A 22,297-nucleotide genomic window follows, 5' to 3' on the forward strand; every position below is an offset into this window, starting at 1 on the left:
GCCTCCGCTTGCCCCGCCCCTCCCCCTTACTGAGCCAACCCTTGTTTGCCTTCCAATGGACCAAACCAGACACAGGGCATCAGAAAAACTCACCTCAGGGCGCCTGGGTGGCTCAGTCGGTTAAGCATCCGGCTTCAGCTCAGGTCATGATCTCGCGGCTCATGGGTTTGAGCTCCGCATCAGGCTCTGTGCTGACAACTAGCTCATAGCCTGGAGCCTGTTTCAGATTCTGTGTCTCCCTCTCTCTCTGACCCTCCCCTGCTCACGCTGTCTCTATCTCTCTCTCAAAAATAAATAAAATATTAAAAGAAAAGAAAAACTCGCTTTCCCTCTTTGGGGAGGTACTGGCCGGAGACCTCTCCGGCTTTCCAGCGGAGGCGCCACGCTGCACCCTTCTCCAGGGTGTGGATGACCTCCTTGCCAGCAATACCTGGGAGCATTGTACGGAGGGCACAAGGGCCCTCCTCCAATTCCTGTCAGGCTCAGGGTATCGGGTCTCATGCAAAAAGGCGCAGATCTGCCAACAGCAAGCCCGAAACTTAGGCTTCCTCCTCCCCCAAGGAAAAAGAGCTCTAGGGCCGGAGCCAAAGGAGGCCCTCACCTCTGTACCCCAGCCCCCAACTCAGAGGGGGCTATGAGAATTCCTGGGGGCTGTGGCATTCTGCCGAATCTGGATTCCCAGATTCTCGGCAATAGCAAGACTCCTCTATAATCCCTTGGTAGGGCCAGATCGAGAACCCCCTGTCCGGACAGAGGAGGCCGAAGCCGCCTTCCTAGAGATAAAGGCCGCCTTGGGGTACCAGCCCTCGGCCTACAGAATATAGAAAAGCCTTTTAGTCTCTTTGTGCATGAGAAGGAAAAGGGCGCCCTCGGGGTTCTCACACAGACCGTTGGCCCTTGGCAACAGGCCAGCAGCATACCTGTCGCTGAGGCTGGACCCAGTGGTGGCAGGATGGCCACCGTGCTTAGGGCACTAGCGGCCACAGTTCTCCTCATTAAGGAGGCAGATGAACTCACCCTGGCACGAGAACTAAATGTCAAGGTCCCTCATGCTGTCATGGCTCTCATGCCTCTCCAACTCTCGGCTAGCGCAATGCCAGGGGCTCCTCTATGAGAATCCACGGGTCACTCTTAAAACAGTGCAGACGCTGAACCCCACAGCTCTCCTACCTTCTGAGGAAGGGAGACCAGATCATGACTGTTCTGAGGCGTCCGATAAAGTATTCGCAAGCCGCCCAGATCTGCGTGACCAGGCCCTACAGAGCCCAGAGCTCACCTCGTTCAGAGATGGTAGCAGTTTCATCACAAAGGGCGTTCAAAAGGCAGGGTGTGCAGTGACAGGCCTGAATCCGAGCCCTCGCCATTAGCAAGGACAAGCGAGCCGACCGACTCCCGATACGCCTTTGCTACTGTACACATACAGGGGCCCATCTACAAAGAGAGGGGCCTCCTCACCGCGTCGGAGAAGACCATCAAAACAAGGAGGAAGCGCTAAGGCTCTCGGAGGCCGTCTGCCTTCCAGAAGAAGTTACAGTTCCCCACTGCAAAGGACACCAGAAGGGACAGCCTTACAGCACGAGGAAATCGTCTAGCAGACAAAGCAGCCGAGATAGGGGCTAATAAGGAGGTAGACATGGCTCCCCCCCTTATCTACACTGTGGCCCCCACCAGGAGTTCAAAGAAGAAATTGTGCCCCGGTTCAGCTTACCAGCCACAACCTACAGCGATAACGGGCCTGCATTCGTGGCGGACTGCTTACAGCCTCAAAGCTCAGGAAAAGTATAACAGGTGAATCACACCCTCAAGGGAACCTTAGCCAAGTTCTGTCAGGAAACAGACCTCCCACGGCCAGCTCTGTTGCCCCTGGCCCTCCTGCGTGTCCGTTGCACACTAGGAATTCAAGGTTTCCCCCCTTTTGAGAGGGCCCCAATCTCTTTAGGATGCCCTGTACACCTCCTCTCACCAGGGCCTTCGGTCTAGGTCAAAGACTAGAAACAGACCCTCTCAAACCAGAGTGGACCGAACCTGTACGGTGGGTCCACCGCTCCAGAGTCAAGAGGCTCAATCCTGAGGAGTCCAGACTTGCAAGACTGACCCAAGTCCGAACTTCAGCCCTGCTCCAGCCACACCCCAGAAGCTGACTGGTCAACGCACGGCAGAAGCTTGAGGAATCACCAGTCCAATAAATAAATAAACTGTCCTTACTCCTTGCCGTCGGATTGGCAGAGGTTGCCCCCGAAAACTGGGGAAACAGCGAGAGGTTTCTGTTCGCACTCACCTTCCTCTTACGGATAGGTTGTTCTGTTGGTATTGATTGCCTCTAATCTGGGCCCCATTTGTAAGAGCAGGGCACCTGCAGTGGGAAAATATGGGGGGGGGGGTGGTTAAAAGCTTAAATGCGGTGTAACCTCTTTGAGTCTGTTGGGCTGCCTGCCAGCGAGGAGGTTGCTAATGACATTTTGGGGAAATGCTTGCACTGATGTAAGTGCCTCAAACTTCAAGAAAAAGAGATTAAATAATTCTCAGGATAAAAGTTGGTGCTTAGATTAACCTTCAGCCTTATGGCCCAGGTTAAACGAGGGGTGTTACTACCCATCCCCTGAGGGGCAGGAATAGCCATGGGGATAGGGACTGGCAGAGAAGGCGTAGGCTCTTCTGTGGGACTAACGAGTGGCCAACTCCCTAGTGTTCCCACAGAGCCAAATAAGTTCCCTGGCAGGAGTTCCCCTCCAGAACAGATGGGAACTTGACCTCCTGGCTGCCGAGAAAGGGGGCACCTACATCTTCCTCAGAGAAGAATGCTATTACTTTGTAAACCAGTCAGGGATAGTCACAACCAAAGTCAGGAAACTAAAGGAAGAGAACTAGTCCATAATAAGTGAAGGTGATGCCCTCTAATACAGACTAGATCTGTTCAAAGGGGAGAGTGATAGGGGCGCCTTGGTGGCTCAGTCGGTTAAGCATCCGACTTTGGCTCAGGTCATGATCTCACGGTTCGTGGGTTCGAGCCCCGCGTTGGGCTTTGTGCTAACAGCCAGCTCAGAGCCTGGAGCCTGCTTCAGATTCTGTATCTCCCTCTCTCTCTGACCCTCCCCTGTTCGTGCTGTCTCTCTCTCTCTCAGAAATAAATAAAACATTAAAAAAAAAAAAAGGGGGAGAGCGATAGGGAAAATCTGTTATACGATGGCTGGCAGGACTGATAGGGAAAATTCCTGTCCCTGCCCGAAGACTCCCCTTCCGGGTTCTTCTTCCCATCCTGCTTGTGGCACTGCCAAATTACTACTAATGAGGAATGCAGAAGTAACAGGCTATAAATTGTTCCCTCTGCTTATGCTCAGGACTCAGACCGCTGGAGAGTGATCTCCTCTGAGTCCACTGGTGTGGATTTTACTGGTGTAAAATCTTCCCTTCCAAGACCTCTGAGTACCGCTTGGTTCTTCCACTGGGTGATCCAGACCAGGTTCCATAGCAGCATGTATGTATATGGGGAGGGCAGATGCGATATTGTGATTTATAATAAGGAATATATATTTGAGGGGTGCCCAGGCAACTCAGTCCGTTAAGCATCCATCTCTTAATTTCAGCTCAGGTCATGATCTCACAGTTCATGAGATTGAACCCCGATTGGAGCTCTGCAATGACAGCATCAAATCTGCTTAGGATTCTCTCTCTCTCTCTCTCTCTCTCTCTGTCTGCCCCTCTCCCACCCACTCTCTTTCTCAAAATGAATAAGCATTTAAAAAAAAAAGTGAGGCGCCTGGGTGACTCAGTCACTTAGGCGTCTGATTTCGGCTCAGGTCATGATGTTGTGGTTTATGAGTTCATGCCCTGCATCGGGCTTTGTGCTGACAGAGCCTACTCTGGATGCTGTGTCTCCCTCTCTCTCTGCCCCTCCCCACTCATGCTCTGTATCTCTCTGCTTCAGATATAAACATTAAAAACAGGAAGGGAGGGAGGGAGGGAGGGAGGAAGGAAGGTAGGAGTGAGAAAGATTTGGTCTTTGTCCTTGTTTCTGGCCCAGAGCCCAAAAACTATTGGTATTTCCTAAGTGCTGAGAGCCACAAAGGTGTCTTGTTATATTAATGAGGTGACTTTAGGAGGGCACCTAAGAGGGGCGCCTGGGTGGCTCAGTCAGTTAAGTGTCCAACTTCGGCTCAGGTCATGATCTCGCGGTTTGTGGGTTCGAGCCCCACATCAGGTTCTGTTGCTGACAGCTAAGAGCCTGGAGCCTGTTTCAGATTCTGTGTCTCCCTCTCTCCCTGCCCCTCCCCTGCTCATGCTCTGTCTCTCTCTGTCTCAAAAATAAACTATAAAAAAACTTTTTTTAATTAAAAAAATAAAAAGGGTGGCACCTAAGAATGGGGGAATGGTTGCCAGGAGAAACAACCACGTGATTAGAAGACCACGTGATTAGAAGGTTGGCACTTTCAGTCCCACCCCCTGACCTCCAGGGAGCCTGAATCAACAGCCAATGATTTGATCAATTGTGTCTATGCAGTGAAGCCTCCATAAAACCCCCAAAGGACGGGGTTCCGGGAGTCTCCAGGTTGATGAACCAGAAAGATTCCACCTGCCACCCTGTGGGGCCCCTAACTCCACAAGGGCAGGAACTACTTTGTCTGGGACCCTGATTATCTCCTCATCTGGCTGTTGATTCGTATCCTTTAATGCCCTTTATAATAAAGCAGTAATTTAGTGAGCAGACAGGTCTCGTGAGTTCAATGAGCTGCCCTAGCAAATTAACCCAAGTCGAGCGAGGAAGAGGCCCATGGGACCCTCCAACCTGGACTTCCCCGTTGGCACCTGCAGCGGAGGCAGTCAGGTGGGACCAAACCCTCACCTCTGGAATCTCCCGCTGCCTCTGCATACCTAGTGTCGGCCCGGCCCCAAGCGGGACTGTAAGACACCCCGTGGGCGTTGCGAATTGCCTGTCGACGTGGGGATCGCCCCCACTTTCCCATGGGCGCTGGTGGTGTCCATCTTTGAAAGTGACCTGTCACAATTAATGGATGAGAGATGAATGCAAAAGTGAGCTATCCCTCCCCATTTGCAGCCCATTAAAGCAGTGAGGGAACTAAACCCCACACTCTTGTTTCCTGTAAGCAGAGCATAACCTGGGACAGGATCTTTACGTACTTCGGGGTCTATAGAAACTCCCGTGTGGCATTAGCTTCATGTTAAACGGCTGCCAACCTTTATCATCTTCTTCTAGTGTCCTCTGGGGTCCTGCTGGCCCCTCCTGCCCCCTTCTCCCACTCAGTTTATTACCCTCTGCTCTCACTTACTGGCAAGGAGCCTATTTCTACTATGTTCACCTTACGAGACCCAAAGGAATGAACCAATAATAGTAAAAAGTCACCAGCCTGGGGGAGTTAAGAGCTGGGACCCTTCCCACGGAGCCCTAATGTTTTATCCCACTGACAGCTCCACATCTTCCATGTTCGAAGGCAAGTACTGGGTCAAACCCAATTGTTATTGGAGCGCTGAGCCTCAAGCTTCCGTAGTGGCTCTTCAGTTTGACTCGAATCCCCCGACCATCCTTATGTAGCTCTGGGGTTAAGAGACGATGGAGGTTTTATACTACCTAATAAACCCGAAGCCCCTTTCCGATAACAAGCCAGGAGCACACATTATAAATGGGCTAACAGGAGGCAAGTCTGGGAGAGCCAAGGGCCCCTTCTTTCCTATATGAAAGGACAGAGCCTGGACCAGGAACTCCAGCGGCTCAGAGCCACGGCACAAACCAAAGCAGGGGTTTCTGTCCACATATAGGAGTTTTCTTCCTTAAAAGGTGGTGTATAAAAAGGAACACACTAGCAATATTTCCTGGAATGTGGAGCCCAGACAATGCGTCAGTGTTTTTTATCCCGGGCATTCTGGAGAAAGACAATTAGCGGACTCTCAGTCCTGGGTGAGAGGAAGAAATGTCATGTGAGTCCTGCCTGCCCACAGCATTTCAGCAGATGCCAGAGACCGGCCACACAGTTTTCATGTATTTCGTTGTAGACAATGTGTATATGCCTCAGTGCCCATAGCTTTTAGAACGTCCCCATTCCTTCCCTTCTAGCAGAGAGAAAGCATGCATCATTTGATAGCTGGAAGAAATGCATAAGATCACAGTTCCTCATTAACAAGGGAGTTAATAGAAGCCCAGAGAGGTACAGTGACTCACCTGAAGTCACGCAGCTAATTAGAAACAGTGCAACAGCTACTGGGCAAGTCTCCAGTCTTCTAGCTACAGAACTTGTAGCACAGGGAATTTGACAAAAATGAGCTTAAGTCTACAGGCTCTAGAAATATGCTGCCCTATACATACAGCCGCTTGAATCGTGGCTAGTGTGATTAAGGAACTGGATTTTTAAAATTTTATTGAACTTGATCCATTTGATTGTAAATGCAAAAGCTATTTGATTCCGCTCTTGGGAAACTTTTAGTCTATTTGGAACAACTTGGGTATACATATCTATATTTTTCAATGTAAACTTTATGAAATATAAATGCCGATGAAGTATTTCCAATGAAATCGTAGTGATTGAATTGAGATATACTATAAGCATACAGGTCACCCTGGCTTTCAAAGACTTAGTATTAAAGAATGTAAACGACCTCATTAGTAATTCACAGATTGAGGGGTGCCAGGCTGGCTCAGTCGGTGGAGCATGTGACTCTTGATCTCAGTGTTGTAAGTTCAAGCCCCACATTGGGTGTAGAGATTACTTAAAAATAAAAAAATCTTAAAAAAAAAAAAAAGTAATTCGTAGATTAACGGCATGTTGAAATAATCTTTGGATACATTGGGTTAAATAAGATATACTAATTTCACCTGCTTTTTTTTTTTTAATTTTTTAATGTTTTATTTATTTCTAGGAAAGAGAGACAGCGTGAGCAGGGGAGGGTCAGAGAGAGAGGGAGTCACAGACTGAAACAGGCTCCAGGCTCTGAGCTGGCAGTCAGCACAGAGCCCGACGCGGGGCTCGAACCCACGAACCGCGAGATCATGACCTAAGCGAAAGTCGGACGCTCAACCGACTAAGCCACCCAGGCGCCCCTCACCTGCTTTTTACTTTTTAACTGTAGCTACTAAAAAATTAAAACTGCCTATGTGGCTTGCATTATAATTCTATTGGGCAGTCTAGAGTCACATTTAAATCCCTGCTCCACTATATCACCAGCTCTGTGGCCTTAAGCAAATTCCTGGGTAGCTTTGAGTGAGAAGAGATTGTCTTCTCTGAAAATCAAGAGAGAGAAAGGTGCGAGGATTTCTGTCCCCTTTCTTTTCCTGTTTCTGTACCTCACTGTGTGATGACACAGCGTCTGAGGTGATGACAGCCATTTTTGATGATGGGAAGAAATGTGTCCAGTATAAAAAGCTTGGTAAGGAACACACAGGGAAAGAAAGGGCCAGCGTCCTTGACGTAGGACAGAATCGCCGAACTAGCCCTAGAATTGCCAGCCGTGCAACTTCTCATTAAGTAGGACAACAAATTCCTTAATTATTTAAGTCACAGTCCTTGTAGATGAAAGCATGTGATACAACAGATGTGTAAAATCATCACGTGCAGTCAGGAGGCCTTGGGGAGAAGATAAGAGTGTGTAGATGCCGCCATGAGGTCTAAAGCAAAAGCAGTCAATTCTGCATGGGTTAAAGCAGCTGGAAATCAGAATAATTCCAGTTGGTCTGGAAAACGGTATGGGGTGGACATTTTAGCAAAGATGGCAGAAGGAAGGAAATTAAAGTGACAGGCATCTGTCCAGGTGGGGCTCATGCTTGGTTTCAGTGAGGAGAAGACAGCTCTGTCTGCTACAAGCCAGGGACCCGAACTAGCCATTGTCTTATTAACTGCCCTGAGGAAGAATGAGATGTAAGCTTTCAATTCAATGAGGGGATACCCCGTGATTAATTTCAGAAAAGTAAAATTAGCTCTTTGGGATGGAGGAAAGCAGGACTGGACAAGGAGTGGGGAAATAGATTTCAGTCTGGTCTTTTACTACTAAATAGCTGAGTGACCACAAGCAATTCATGTAATCTCTTAGTCCTTGGGCCACAAGTAACAGGAAACCCTAAGCAACTCAGAAAACCATTCCTTCACATAACTGGAGGTCCCGAGGTTGGGTGCCATTCAGTATACTCAGAAACTCAACCATGTCACTCGGGACCCAGGTTCTTCCCACCACTCCACTCTGCCATCTTGAGGGGTTTCATTATTGGCTTAGGAGCAGGATCATAGCTGCAGCTCCTGGAGTCATTTTCAGACACAGAATTTTTTTTTTTTTTTTTTTTACAAATAGTTTATTGTCAAGTTGGTTTCCATATAACACCCAGTGCTCATCCCCACAAGTGCCCTCCTCCATGCCTATCTCCCCTCTCCCCCCCCCCACACCCATGAGTCCTCAGTTTGTTCTCAGCATTCAAGAGTCTCTCATGGTTTGCCTCTCTCCCTCTCCCCCACCATTTCCCCCTTCTTCTCCCACATGGTCCTCCGTTATGTTCCTCCTAATCCTCCTATACGTGCAGACATATGGTATTTGTCCTTCTCTGCCTGACTTATTTCGCTCAGCATAACACCCTCAAGGTCCATCCATGTTTGCTACACATGGCCAGATTTCATTCTTTCTCATTGCCATGTAGTATTCCATCGTATAGATAAACCGCATCTTCTTGATCCATTCGTCCATTGATGGACACTTAGGCTCTTTCCATGTTTTGGCTATTGTTGAGAGTGCTGCTATGAACATTGGGGTCCATGTGCTCCTATGCCTCAGCATTCCTGTACCCCTTGGGTAAATTCCTAGCAGTGCTATTGCTGGGTCATAGGGGTGTTCTATTGTTAATTTTTTGAGGAACCTCCACACTGTTTTCCAGAGGGGCTGTACCAGTTTACATTCCCACCAACAGTGTAGGAGGGTGCCCGTTTCTCCACATCCTCGCCAGCATCTAGAGTCCTCTGATTTGCTCATTTTAGCCACTCTGGCTGGTGTGAGGTGGTATCTCAGTGTGGTTTTGATTTGTATTTCCCTGATGAGGAGGGATGCTGAGCATCGTTTCATGTGTCTGTTGGCCATCTGGATGTCCTCTTTGGAGAAATGTCTGTTCATATCTTCTGCCCATTTCTTCACTGGGTTGTTTGTTTTTCGGGTGTGAAGTTTGGTGAGTTCCTTATAGATTTTGGATATTAACCCTTTATCTGATATGTCATTTGCAACTATCTTTTCCCATCCCGTCGGTCAGACACAGAAACTTCTAAGCTGCCACTTTCTTAGGAGCAAAGAAAACTTTCCTAGAGACACCCTGCTAACTTCCTCTCACTTCCCAATGGCCAAAATCGGGTCATGTGTCATTAACTAAGCAATCATTGGGAAGGATGTGGGTTAGCAAATCAGGATCTATCCTGGAATTTGGAGATAGGACCATCTTCAGAGTCATGTGAGGCAGAGGTAGATAAAACCAAGAAAAAAAGTAAAGTTTTGTTAAAAAGGAAGAAGGTAGAGGGGCCGCCTGGGTGGCTCAGGTGGTTGAGCGTCCAACTCTTGATTTCAGCTCAAGTCATGATCCTAGAGTCATGGGATTGAGCTCAGAGTTGGGCTCTGTGCTGAGTATGGACCCTGCTTAAGATTCTCCTTCTCTCTCTCTCTCTCTCTCAAAATAAAATAAAAAAGTAGGTAAAAATGAATGTGTCTTCTATAATATGTCTAGTAAATGGAGACAATATCACCCTGGATGTAACAAACAGGGTACTTGTAAATAGCAAATGAAAGGATGAAATATTCTTTTAAAGTTCTGTAGAATGTAAAAGCTAAAGAATGAACATTGATAGGCCCAGAGGAAACCCTCTGGGGACATCACCCACCTAAGATTGGACATTAGCCCCAAGCCTGCCTTTTGGTTGGCTTTAAATTTCCCCTTGGCTTCACTGGGGAATGTGAGTAGGTGACCTTGAGCTCCCTCTTAAACTGTCTCCACCTTAGGTCCACCTTACCCTGATTTTCATCAAAATCCAAGAAAATAGAGCCCTTGGCATGATGGGTATTTAAATTCTCAACTGTTGGAAAGTTTTTCTCCTTTTTGAGATTGTACAAAATCCTGGGTTCTGACTTGAATCCATTACATGTTCCAGTGTTCTCAGAAGGGAATTACTAATTTTTCTTGAGAAAAACTCCTCTGCGTCCAGTTTGCAAGCCTTACACAGGCCAGCATGAGCCATCAGACATGTCTCCTCTTTCACCCCGTGTTTTAAAGCAGGCCTAGACCTCGCTTGCAGGGGGTGGTCGCACCTTCTGGACAGTCAGTCCCAGGGGTTCATTTTCCTGGTTGTGGCCTCTGAAAGTCCCGGACTAGTTTCCAGAAAACAGAGGCCCATATTAGGTGATGTCAGTGTTTTTCTCTGGCCAACCTCAGATGGGCACATTTTAACTGAGGGTTTATGGAAGTCACAAATCCCCTTTCTGTGGCAGCTTTCAATCATGGTGACAAAGATGGTGTTAAAGAGAAAACCATGGGGCCATGATTAAAGTCCATTTAAGCTAAAGCCCATGGAGCCACTTAAGTTAAAGCCCAACGTCACTAAACCAAAATTTACAACCTAACTGCAGTTTCAATGCCCTCAGGAGTGCAACCTTTAACCAGACACACTGGAATCTCTTGCAGGCAATCCTCTGAGAGACCCCTGCCCCCTTAGGAGGTCCGCCTTGCCAAAACAATGCATCACTTGCTAATAAATTTCTTCTTCTTTTTTTAATGGGTTCTCTCTGCATTTAAAAGCTTTTTCTCTCCTAGAGCTCCCCTCTACTTGCTAGATGGGCTGGCTGCCCGGTTCATGACTCATTTAATAAAGCCAGTTGGGTCATCAAATTTACTTGGTTGGATTGTTTTTTGTTTTTCATCTTTAACAACGATGACATTGGGTTGACCAATCGCAATGCCCCATTGCCATGCTGAATGGCTTAACTGCCTTATGTTGTTTACTGGTCTCAGGAAACTGGTGGGTTTGGTATTATTATGATCTCCCATTTTATAGATCAAAAAAAAGGGTCAGAGATACTAAGCAACTTTCCCCAGGCCACCTGTTCGCCCTCTTTCTCCTCCTCACCCCCACACATTGTCATCACAATATCGGTCAAGAGGGGCCTGGGCTATCTCTGGAGGAGATTAGACAAGTGACCTCTGCTCTGGGTCTGGGCTACAGTCAACATCTTAGTAACAAATGTGTCATATGTTTCCTCCGTGGAGCCAGCCGGAACCTTCTCTACCCAGATCCATAACCCACGACTAAGCTCCATAACCCTTGACCAAACTTTAGTCAGGCTCCTGTGAACCCTCTTCCTAATGAGACCTTGACTTTTGGACATCTGTGTCTTTCTCTGCATGGGCCCAGTTTTAGCAAGAATGCGATCAAGTCCCTCCAGCCAGACTCCTCCATCCTCAACTTCTGATCACCCTTGATCCTTGATCAAACTTCTCACCTGATAAAGTAAGAGCTGATCACCCTGACCTGCCTTCAGCAAGAATCATATCAGGCCAGTGTAGCAAGGAATTACCCTACACTTTTAGTAATTTTCCACCCACCCCCTTCGAGCTTGCTCCTCAGCTCCACTCCTCCTGGTTGTATTCAGAGTTGAGCCCAGTCTCTGTTCCCTGCTTCCAGGCCCCGATTGCACTGCTCCCTCTGATCAAAGTCTGCCCTACTGTCTTCAACAAGTGTCAGAGTAATTTTTTCTTTCACACCCTCCAGGTCAACTTTGAGGACAGACAAGGCCAAAATTATCAAAGTTGAACCATCAGAACCTCTCGGCTGGGACCCCCAGCGTCAATATTTATAAAGCTCTCCAAGTGGTTCCAACGTGCAGCCAGAGTTGAGAATCCGTAATCTAAGACAAAACTCAGCTGACAATTCCTTCCGAATGCTCGGTCTGCAACATGGGCCATTTTCCAGGACCCTACAGCGTTAAGAAACCTTAGCATGCACAAGGCTGAGGGCCAAGGACAATTAATCCAATTACAAAAGACTTCACCGGAAGATTCCTTTAAATTACGAGTATCCCCTACCGTAAGCCTATCATTTGCTTTACAGCACTCAGGTTTATAATCTTCCTTTCAGAATGTACCTGTGGGATTCCTCTCTATCATGCACAAAAATGGGCAAGATCTATGCTGTTACAAGCCTAGAGAAGGTTACTCCAGTTGAGCCGAGTCTGGAAGGAGGCAGAAGGGCGCTCATGGGGGTGGTGGTCATGTTCTATCGCCTTCATCTGCGTGCTGGTTGCATGGGCCTGTTCTGTTCTGAGTATGTCCGCTTTACATTTATTTTTATCTATTTATTTTTGAGGGGGGAGGGGCAGAGAGAGAGAGGGAGCAAGAGAATCCCAAGCAGGCTCCAAGCTGTCAGTGCAGAGCCGGACACAGGGCTCGAACTCACAAACTGTGAGTCGTGACCTGAGCCATAACCTAGAGTCAGATGCTTAACCGATCGAGCCCCCCAGGCGCCCCTGAGTATGTTCACTTTAATCAAAAGTTTACAAAGTGAACAGGTGTGTGCATAATGCATTTCGAGCTAGGAAGCAGGCAGGAATGTGTACACACACACACACACACACACACACACACTCATGCATCTGTGCATCCACTCTAGGCCCACACAAACAGAATATTCTACTCACCCTATCTTTGTTTGCTGCATTCTTCAGGGCCCCAGAACACTGCGATAAAAATAATTCCTTTTAGCATGGTAATTTATTGCCACAATCAGCTTCTCAGCATTGTTTGCAAAATTACCCTTTCAGGAACCACTAGCAACGGAACTGCCAGAACCCAGCCCGTTCCAGAACCCAGCCCTCTCTCCCGTGGGCTGGGGGAGCTTGGGGGCCAGAACAATCTGTCCCGCACAGTCTGGGTTCAGGCTCTTTCCACCTTCTTGCCAAAGGAAGTTAAGTGATCCTCTAACAAACCTAAAATATTCTCCCTGACTTTGCCCCTGCACATTTCCAAGACAGGGCTGGCATTTGCTGGGGTGGCCCCTCCCTTAGAAGGCCTGGGGCAGGGGATGAGGGTGTCTAGGGATGGGGTTTGGAGCCAGACTGGTAAACCAAGTTCCTCTGCTAATACGTGAGAACTGTGGCCCTGGCCAGGTGTCTCTCTGCCTCTGCGCTTTCTCACCTGCACACTGGGAATGGAAAGAGGTCATGGGATTGGTTGAGGCAAAGCACTTGTCCTGTGGGTGCGGCTGGTGTCACATTAGCCCTTGTCCCCCTCCCATCCCCTTCCCCACCCTCCACATTACTTCTGGGAGCTCTTCCATCATGTAATTACTTGCACTCAAATGGAAACACTTGCTTCTGGAGAACTTGACCTAAGACAGTGAAAGGCATCCTGCATCTTGGATACGGCTTTTGGAGTCCCCTACAGCTCCTCACACCAGACATGTCCAAGATAGAATTTTCCTCCCAGTTGCCTTCCCCCATGGTCCAGGTCTGTCACCCAAGTCCCAAACCTGCTAATCCTACAGGATCCCTCCCCACCCACCACCCTCCACAACGGACGGGTCACGGAATCCTACTACCTTGGGCCCCTATATAATTTACCTGATTATTTCCATCTCCTTGTCTCTCCCAGCCATAGCCCAGTCTGAGCCCTCACACCAGGCCTCTTTGCCCCATCTAGACTGGCTCCAGTCCGTACCCCCCACTGCAGTCTGACAGCTTCCTGAAATATCTCTTTTCTCAGTGTTCGCCTGCTTCAACCCTCATTTGTTCAAGCTAGACCTCCACCTTCTTAGCTCGGTGCTGAAACCTTTAATGATCCAGCTTCTGAATCTCACCAGCCTCCTCCCTTCACTCCCCCGCCCCGCCCAGCGCCACATCATCTGCCCACCGTGACGGTGGCCCTCTGCCATCTGCTCATTCACCCAATATCTCCTACTCATCCAACAAAGTTCGGCTCAGGCATCACTGCTTCCTGGAGGCTTCCTGGTGCCCTGGGGCTGATAAGCCATCCAGCTCTGTGTCCCCATAGCATCCTGCACACGTCACCATCATTGCCTTTCCAAAGCTTTGCCTTTCCACTGCAAACCCCCTCAGTGTCCTTATTTGTGTCCTGACTTATCTAGAAGTTCTGGGAGTGGGCTGTGCGGCTTCTCGTTGATCTCACTGTCTCCATCACCATGCCAGGCACACAGCAGCACTCAGGAAGTGCTAGTTGAGCAGATGACATACATCAGATTTCCCAGCACGCAGGTGGAGCTGAAGAAACCACCATTCTCCTCTCCTGCTCCCGTGGCCCCACATCTTGAACGCACTTCACTGACAAGCCCTCCTTGCCGACTCCAAGCAGATGCGATCTAGGGCATCTAGACAGAGGCACGTGTGTTATTTACATATGATTTGCCAAAATTTGCATGTAATTGGCTTATGCCTGCAGAATCTAATATCTGGCCGTTTGAATTTAATGCTGAAGCCAGATCATGTTGATTTGCAAGAGAGGTGTTCCCTCTCTCTCAGATGATCTCTCCACTCTCCCCCCAAGGCTGGCAGTGGTGCCCCTGGCAAGTGGGGCATCAGAGGCCACGGACGGGTGAGGAGATGCTGGATAAGAGGGAAAAGGGCCAGGAAGAGGATGTCTGCTTTGCTTTTATAGCACGAGGAGCAGCGTGCGTGTAAAGGATCCAGACCCGGCTGAAGGCAGAGGTATCCTTTCGATGTCTCTGGGCTCTGCTGAACTGGGGCTGGGAGTCAGCTCCACCCAACCCTTGAGCCCAAGATGGGACTTCGGAGTGAAAAGAGATCAGGGCTGAATGAGGTAGGGTGACATCCTACAGGAAGAACAATAGCACAGAACAGAGACTGGGAATCCACCAGGAATCGGTCCGGCAGGAGAAATCGAGTGCCCCGCGAATGCCCAGACACTTGTCAGAGACATCACGTTGCCTAAGATAAAGGGACAGGTTTTGGGGGTAATTTTAATAAAATCCAAAATGACAAATTGATGGCAGCGCATTGAAGGATTTGGGGGGCGTCCCCAGGTCGAGCTGGGAGTGACAAGAGGGTCTCCAAGCTGTTGCTGCTCGTGTAGCTGGTGACGCCTTCCTCCCCAGCTCCCAAACTTTCATTCGTTCATACCTTCTGGGGCCACTCAGCCCCTCCAGCCACCCTCCTCCCCTCTGGGGCCACCCAGCACCTCCCTTTCCCACCGTGGTTGTAGCCAAAGATCCAGGAGTCAGGCAGAGAGTCTGGGATGGGCATGTGGTTGACCAGCACATTTAGGGCCACACGGCACGAGTGGCCTCGTGGACAAATGGACACAACTGCACCTTAGCCAGTCATAACCCAGATGGCACGATGTCCTAGCTAGAATTTGCTACACTCCAGGTACAAAACCCCCAGAAGCGCTGGCTGCTTCGCGCCCGTTTCACCAGCCTACGAGGTGCCAGACGCTCACATGACGCTGAAGATGGTCATCGTTCCTGTGCTTGGCTTACATTTATCCGTCTGGCATCTAAGAAATAACGTCTTGCGAGTCAGCCCTCACAAGGAGCTCATGTTGCTGAAGACCCACAGACAGTGTTTTGAGGCAGCTGTGCTCTGAAGCAGCTTTGAATATACAAAAAAGAAAACCAAATTCACGGAGAGTATTTTTGACTCCTGTAGTTCCGCCACACCGGGACTCTAAAGGTTGTGCAATAATACCTTGAGAGCCACTTAGAAATACAGAGGCCAGGTCTTCAGCCTGGGAGATTCTGGATCTATGTGTCTTGGGTGAGTTCCAACAGCTGTGAGTAGGATTCGGCTGTGCAGCCAGAGACGAAGCTCACTGACTCAGACCATTCAGTTCTGCCCTTGAGTGTCCTGCTGTGTAGAGATCGGTGGTAAGGGCTTCTGATAACAAAGTTCCCGGGTAGGGAAGGGTCGTACATCCACCCAAACAATCTTCAGGCTTGTCGTGATGCAAGAGCTCGTGTTAAACTTTCAGTAAAGTGGGTGGCTTAGAGAGCGAGAGAGAGCATGTAAGGAGGAGAAGGATAAAGGACGAGGGGGACAGAGGATCCAAAGCCAGCTCTGGGCCAACAGCACAGAGCCCAATGCAGGGCTTGAACTCACGAACCCGAGAGATCATGACCTTAGCCCAAGCCAGATGCTTAACGGACTGAGCCACCTACGCGCCCCTACAGAGTTTTTAACGTAAGGAGAGTTGATCTGTGCACCCTATTCCCAGCCCTTTGGGCATTTGATTTTCATTAACCTTAATTAGGAAAATTAATAATGAAGGCTGAGGCACAGGCAGGTTTATTTATGTTTATTGTATACGAACCTTGCCAAAGCAGGCACCAGGCACTCGAAAGAAGACCTCAGATTTAAGGTCAGATTCCTTAATAAGGTAGAGATGGAGCGACCAAGTCTGTATGTTCTGTGTTTTGTCTAAAACTTTCAGGCCCCCTCAGCACCTCCCGGTTGTCACCGTACTCAGATCGGGAGGTTACCTAGCCTTGCTGCTGCTCAGCCCAGTTTAATTAACACCTACCCTTTGGTCCCCAACATCCTTTTAAACTGACTGTTCTCTGCCGAGATAGACTTTTACACCTGTCTTAGCAATTCCGGGAGAGATGCTTTGAAGTGCCTTTTCAAAATCCCCTGTTAATGATCTGGTAATTATTGTGGTGACTTTTCAACGGGGTGTGAAGTGCTCAGCTAGCTGTAGCCAGGAGAATCCCAAGGCTCCCAGAAAGACAGACAGAGCAAGGGAGAGGGAAAAAAAATCCTGAGTCTGGGGCTGCCCCAAAGTCACAGGGGTGGCCCTATTTGGCCAGAGAAGGGGTCCTGCCTGAGGCTGGCACGGCCACCCAGAGCTCCTGTTGGCAGATGAGCCCTAAGTCCTGGGACCAGTCTGATTATAGACTGTGAAGAAACTACAGGAACGGAGCCCAAACCCCCTATACCACAGCAGGCAAGGCCAAGTCCCAGGGCTGATTCCGAGAGCCACACTCCTATACGCAGACTCCCATATCGTCCTCCATCCTCTCCCAGTCAAGAGCCTCCCTTCCTTTCACCGTCCATGCCCATTTTATTTCATTTTTTAATGTTGATTTATTTTTTTGAGAGAGATAGCATGAGTGGGGGAGGGACAGCGAGAAAGGGGGACAGAGGATCCAAAGCGGTCTCTGTGCTGACAGCACAGAGCCCAAGTGGGACTTGAACTCACGAACTGAGATCATGACCTCATGAGCCGAAGTCAGATGCCCAACCGACTGAGCCAGCCAGGCGCCCCCACACCCATGTTAAGCAGTCAGGGCAGCATCCAGAGAGGTCGGCCAGAGCCATTGATGCTTTTCTCCTTGTGCCTTCGGACCTACTACGTGCAGCCACTGGGACCGAATGAAGTCCAGCTGTGCAGGGCACCCCCAACGTCTGGAAGTCAAATATGCCACCCATCTCCACACCTGTGCTCCCCAACGTCCTGCTTCCACTTGTCAGAGTAAAAGGAGTACCCTAGGGGCCAAGGCAGGGTGGTGGGTCTCTCACAGTCTGATCACCCCTCATCACCAAGGAGGCTGCAAAAACCAGGGTGTCCTGACTGGCCCAAGTCCTCACAACATCTGAGCTGGCCCTCTGTCCCTACTTCAAAAAAGAAAACAAGCCTAATGGAGAAGTGAAATGCCAGCCCCAAGGACCCATTTGGCCAGGGAGTCTCATGGAGTAGAGGACATCTTCTGGTACAGGCTCCTTGTTCTACCCAGGAGGCGCCATAGGACTCAGGCAGGTGCCTTGATGGGCTCAAGATCAAAGCCTCGTCAGTGGACACTGGTGCTGGCACTAGAGCCAGGTCCTTTGAAACCTCTGCACCACTACAGCCTCTCCACCAGCCACTACCACTAGCCTGAGGTCTTCATATTTGCATGTGTCCCCTTTCCTCGCCCAACAGAGAGCAAGGGCCCTGGAGGCAGAGACAGCTAGGTCAGCTGTGCCATCTCTGACATGCCCTTGGCACAGTGGTACCCAGTTACAGCTGCCAGTGTATTGACTGATCCTTGACCTGGCTTCTGGGGCCCCAGACTCCAGCCCCTGCTGGCTCAACGCTGCCCCCAATGTTGCTCCCAATGCTGCCACCCCCTATGGCCCAGAGGCCATGGGAGTTGCCCCGATGAGTTACTGAAATCCTCTTTGCAAGCCATAGGCCACCATCTTTAGTTAAGCAAGCCCAGCTGATGGGTGGGCTAGGATCCCCTTCTCTGCTTCTCTGGAGAAACCAGGCAGCAGATGCCCCAGGCATAAACATTTTTATGTAACGTTTTCTACCTCCAATAATGATAAAATAGTATATGACAAGATGGAGGAAATACTGTTCACCAAAATTCCTCTCAGGGAGAACCTTTCATGTGTTCAGAAGAAATGGCCCAAGCACGTGTTTGGGGTGTGGTCCCAGACCAGTGACGTCACCATCATTGGAAATCCCCTGAGACCTTGTTAGAGATGTGGGCTGGCAGGGCCCACCCCGCCCTGCTGGATCAGAAATGCTAGGGAGATTCAGGCACAGTTATGGTCTGGGAAGCCATTTGTGGTGGCAGTATGGACGCTCTGGGACACAATCCAGTGGCAAAAACCAGAGCTCAACCACCTTATTTAGAGGAAGGGTCTGGGGATGCCTGGGTGGCTCAGTCGGGTAAGCATGTGACTTCAGTTCAGGTCATGATCTTACCGTTTGAGGGTTTGAGCCCCCTGTCAGTCTCTGTGCGGACAGCTCAGAGCCTGGAGCCTGCTTCAGATTCTGTGTCTCCCTCTCTCTCTGCCCCTCCCCTACTCGCACTCTGTCTCTCAATAATAAACACTTTTTAAAACAGTCTTTTAAAAAACGGGAAGGGTCTGGTTACCTGCATGGCTCTGGGGGGTGGGGGGGTCCCAGGATGAACTGGGAGGGAGGAGCTGGGAAAGAACTGGATTGCTCTTTATGACACAGGGAAGGGCTTCTGAGGTTCCCTGAGGACATCTAGAGGGGAGGAGAGTGAAGACAGTGAGGCTTGGTGCCTCATGGGAAAAGCCAAGAGTGAGCCAGGGAATAGATCAAGGGACTGTCCATGGACTCACAAGCCCTATGCAATGTGACCTCTCCCCTAAACTGCACCAAGTGTTGGTAAAGGTCATATAACCAACCACAAGTGCTCAGGAGTTCCACATACCTTGCACGCCATGAGAGGTGCTCAGGTTAACAGGGCGGTCTCGACACCAGGCCAAGCAGAAGAGTCTTCATAAAAAGAATTGTCACAGCCGCATACTCTTTCATAGTGGCCAACATTTCTGCCTTTCCATAACCATCCCCTTACTTGGGGGCGTTTGGTTGGTTTCCAGTTTTTCACTCTCATAAACAACAAAACCAAACAAATGGGCTGAGCCTTGCTTGGCCACAGTGGACAGGGCTGAGAAAGGAGGCCCATCCAGAGTAGCACTGGGGTCTTCCATGGAGAGGTTCACAGCCCACATCGCCAAAATGCAAAGCGGGAGGAAACCCAGGTGCAATCAAGATGGCGGCTGCTATCCAAGGGGCCAGCCTGGGTGGTGAGGACAGAGCACAGCCAGCTTGGGGTGGTCCTGGACCCACCCAACTTCAAGCAGATAGTGGCACAGGGATTCCAATACCGTGTGAGGGTCTGGCTAGCAGCCCAGGTACCAGGAAGCACAACCCAACAGCCCCGATGGCCTTCCTTGGACCATGGACTCCCTGTTTTTGCCTATTCCCATGGACTTCTTCAGGACTCAAGGCTGGAGTAGGTCCAGCCTGGGCTTCCATCTCACATCCGGGTCTCACAGGGACTGACCCAGGTCCTAGGCAGAGCTGGAAGGAGCAAAGCTTAATTGCATCAGAACAGAAGCCTGCCGTGCATGCCAACGCTCTTAGCCCCCCGCAATCAATCTTCCACCCTGTAAACAGAGTTAGAAGTGCGACTCTAGCAATTATCAAGCCCATCATTTCCCTCTTCTTCTGTAAGTAAATTAGAAAGGCTCTCTGCTCTCACTTTGCAACCGACTCTCATTTGTAAAGTGCGGCTGTAAAAGCATTGCTGAGGGCTGTACTTCGAGAAAGAGGTGCCACGCCTGATGCCCAGTTGGCCAAGAGGCTTGGCTTCCAGCCCTGGTTTTGCGGCCAATCGGTCTGTGATCTTTGGCGAGGCCAGCACCCCTCTCTGGGCCTCGGTTTCCTCATCTATGAAGATTTGGGGCTAGGTGGCCTCAGGATGCCTTCCTGTCCTCATGGTCACAGGATCACAGCTGTGCTTAATTACTAGGGATGCTCCATGTAGCCAGAAGTTTAGCTTCTTTTCAGTCTGGACCTGACCCTCACCCGTCACAAACAGTGTGACCTTGCAGGTGCAGGCATACCAATTTTCACAGTAGTGCAGGAACGGAGCCACACTCACTGCACACTCACCCTGCACAGGCCCTGATCTAATCGTTCTACAGCAATGACCACATTTAACCCGCACCAGAGAACAATGATTAGGCCCACTTCACAGACAAGAAAACTGAGACACAGCAATGTCAAGTAGTACGTCCAAGCCAGGTCTGCCCGGCTCCAAAAGCCATGTTCATAGCCATAAGTCTCAAATAGAAAATCTAGACACTTCAGTAGAAAAAGAATGGATGGGGCACCTGGGTGGCTCAGTCAGTTAAGCATCGGACTCTTTAGTTTCAGCTCATGGTTCATGGGATCAAGCCCCACGCTGGGCTCCGCGCTGACAGTGTGTGGGATTCTCTGTCACTGTCTCTCTCTCTCTGCCCCTCCCCCATTTGCTCTTTCTCTCTCAAAATAAATTAAAAAGAAAAGAATGGCTAGACCAAGAGGAGAAGCCACCTCAGTGCAAAGGGAATGCCAGGCAAGGCCTCTGCATGACCGAGTGTACCCAAGCAGATGACAGATGTCCCCAAGCATGTGTGGGCCAGAAGGTCCTATGGGAAGGGTGTGGTTAGAAGCCATGAAAGTCTGATAAATGTGTCCCGGTGTGCCTGGCTCTCTCAAAATGGGCTCTTGCTTCCCCCAGCTCCTCCCTGCCTCTGGGAATGGAACACTAATTATTTTATTTGAAGGGAGTGTTTGGTGGTGTTTAGAAGCAGCAAGAACTAAATCGTATGACACCCGTTAGTGGCTGATAGAGGACATCCAGTTGCCTTTGCTCTGATGATCCAGCTCAGTCCCCCAGGGTTTCCCTACAGAAGCCCTGAGAATTCACATCTATTGGTGCTAAATGACATTCTAACTTTTTAGAAGATGGGTAAGAGAACCACAAAATATCACTTACTTTAAGGATTGTCTTCTCCCCACAAAATTATTTTTATTACCAAAAAAAAAATGTTTTCTAGAGAGAGTGTCAGTAGGTTCATCTGACGGATACCGACCCTGGAAGTTAGGTGTTTCATGGAAACAACTCTGCCATTCCCATCAGTGTGGGTTAGTCACATCCCTCGTCTTTTTCATTTCTCTTGAATACGTCCCGGAGTCATTTATAAATACATTGTTTAAGAATCCATCGATGTCAAACCCAGAGGCTCCCAGGTCATCTCAGGAGCCCCAGGCTGGACGGCTGCCCAGCTTAGTGGTCCTTGCTGAATCCCGGGTTCCCGGCCAGCACCCTGCTCCCTACCAGGCACCCTGGTGGCCCTGGAGGCAGAGCTATGGATTTGGAGAACCGTAATCCCGGGCTTCGCCATTAAGGATGCACCAGACGAGGGGGAAGTCCTCCAGCATTTCAGCATCGTGGGATTTATGAGTTGGGAGTCGATGCAGGATAGATGCACTCAGAAGCCTGAAGAGAAGCAGATGAGCCAGCCTTTGCCAGAGGCCCAGCCATCCTGCACCTGCTCCCTCGTCAGTAAAACACAACGATGCCCTCCAACTCACGAGATTGCTGGTGACGACCAAGGCACAGAGCAGGGCTGTGATTACCAACGAGGGGCGCCTGGCTGGCTCAGTGGGTAGAGCATGTGACACTTGATCTCGGGGTCATGAGTTCAAGCCCCATGTTGGGTACAGAGTTTACTTAAGGAAAAAAAGGGTGGGCACCTGGGTGGCTCAGTCAGTTAAGCGTCCAACTTCAGCTCAGGTCATGATCTCACGGTTCATGAGTTCATGTCCCCCATCGGGCTCTGTGCTGACAGCTCAGAGCCTGGAGCCTGCTTCAGATTCTGTGTCTCCCTCTCTGTCTGCCCTTCCACCACGTACACTCTCTCTCTCTCTCAAATAAGGATTAAAAAAAAAAAAAAAAAACTAAAAAACAAAAAGAACAAGATTGTCAAAGTTTGAGTCTTCTTCCACCACTGTGTGATT

General features: G+C 49.6%; 1 long non-coding RNA gene across 1 annotated transcript in view; it reads left to right on the forward strand.

The window, feature by feature from the left end:
* The window catches only part of LOC120229223, a 28,138-nt gene that overhangs the window by 625 nt on the left and 5,216 nt on the right, over positions 1–22,297 (forward strand). The window lies entirely within an intron of this gene.

Source organism: Hyaena hyaena, unplaced genomic scaffold (genome assembly GCF_003009895.1).
Source record: "Hyaena hyaena isolate Hyena2069 unplaced genomic scaffold, ASM300989v1 scaffold_30, whole genome shotgun sequence".
NCBI lineage: Eukaryota > Metazoa > Chordata > Mammalia > Carnivora > Hyaenidae > Hyaena > Hyaena hyaena.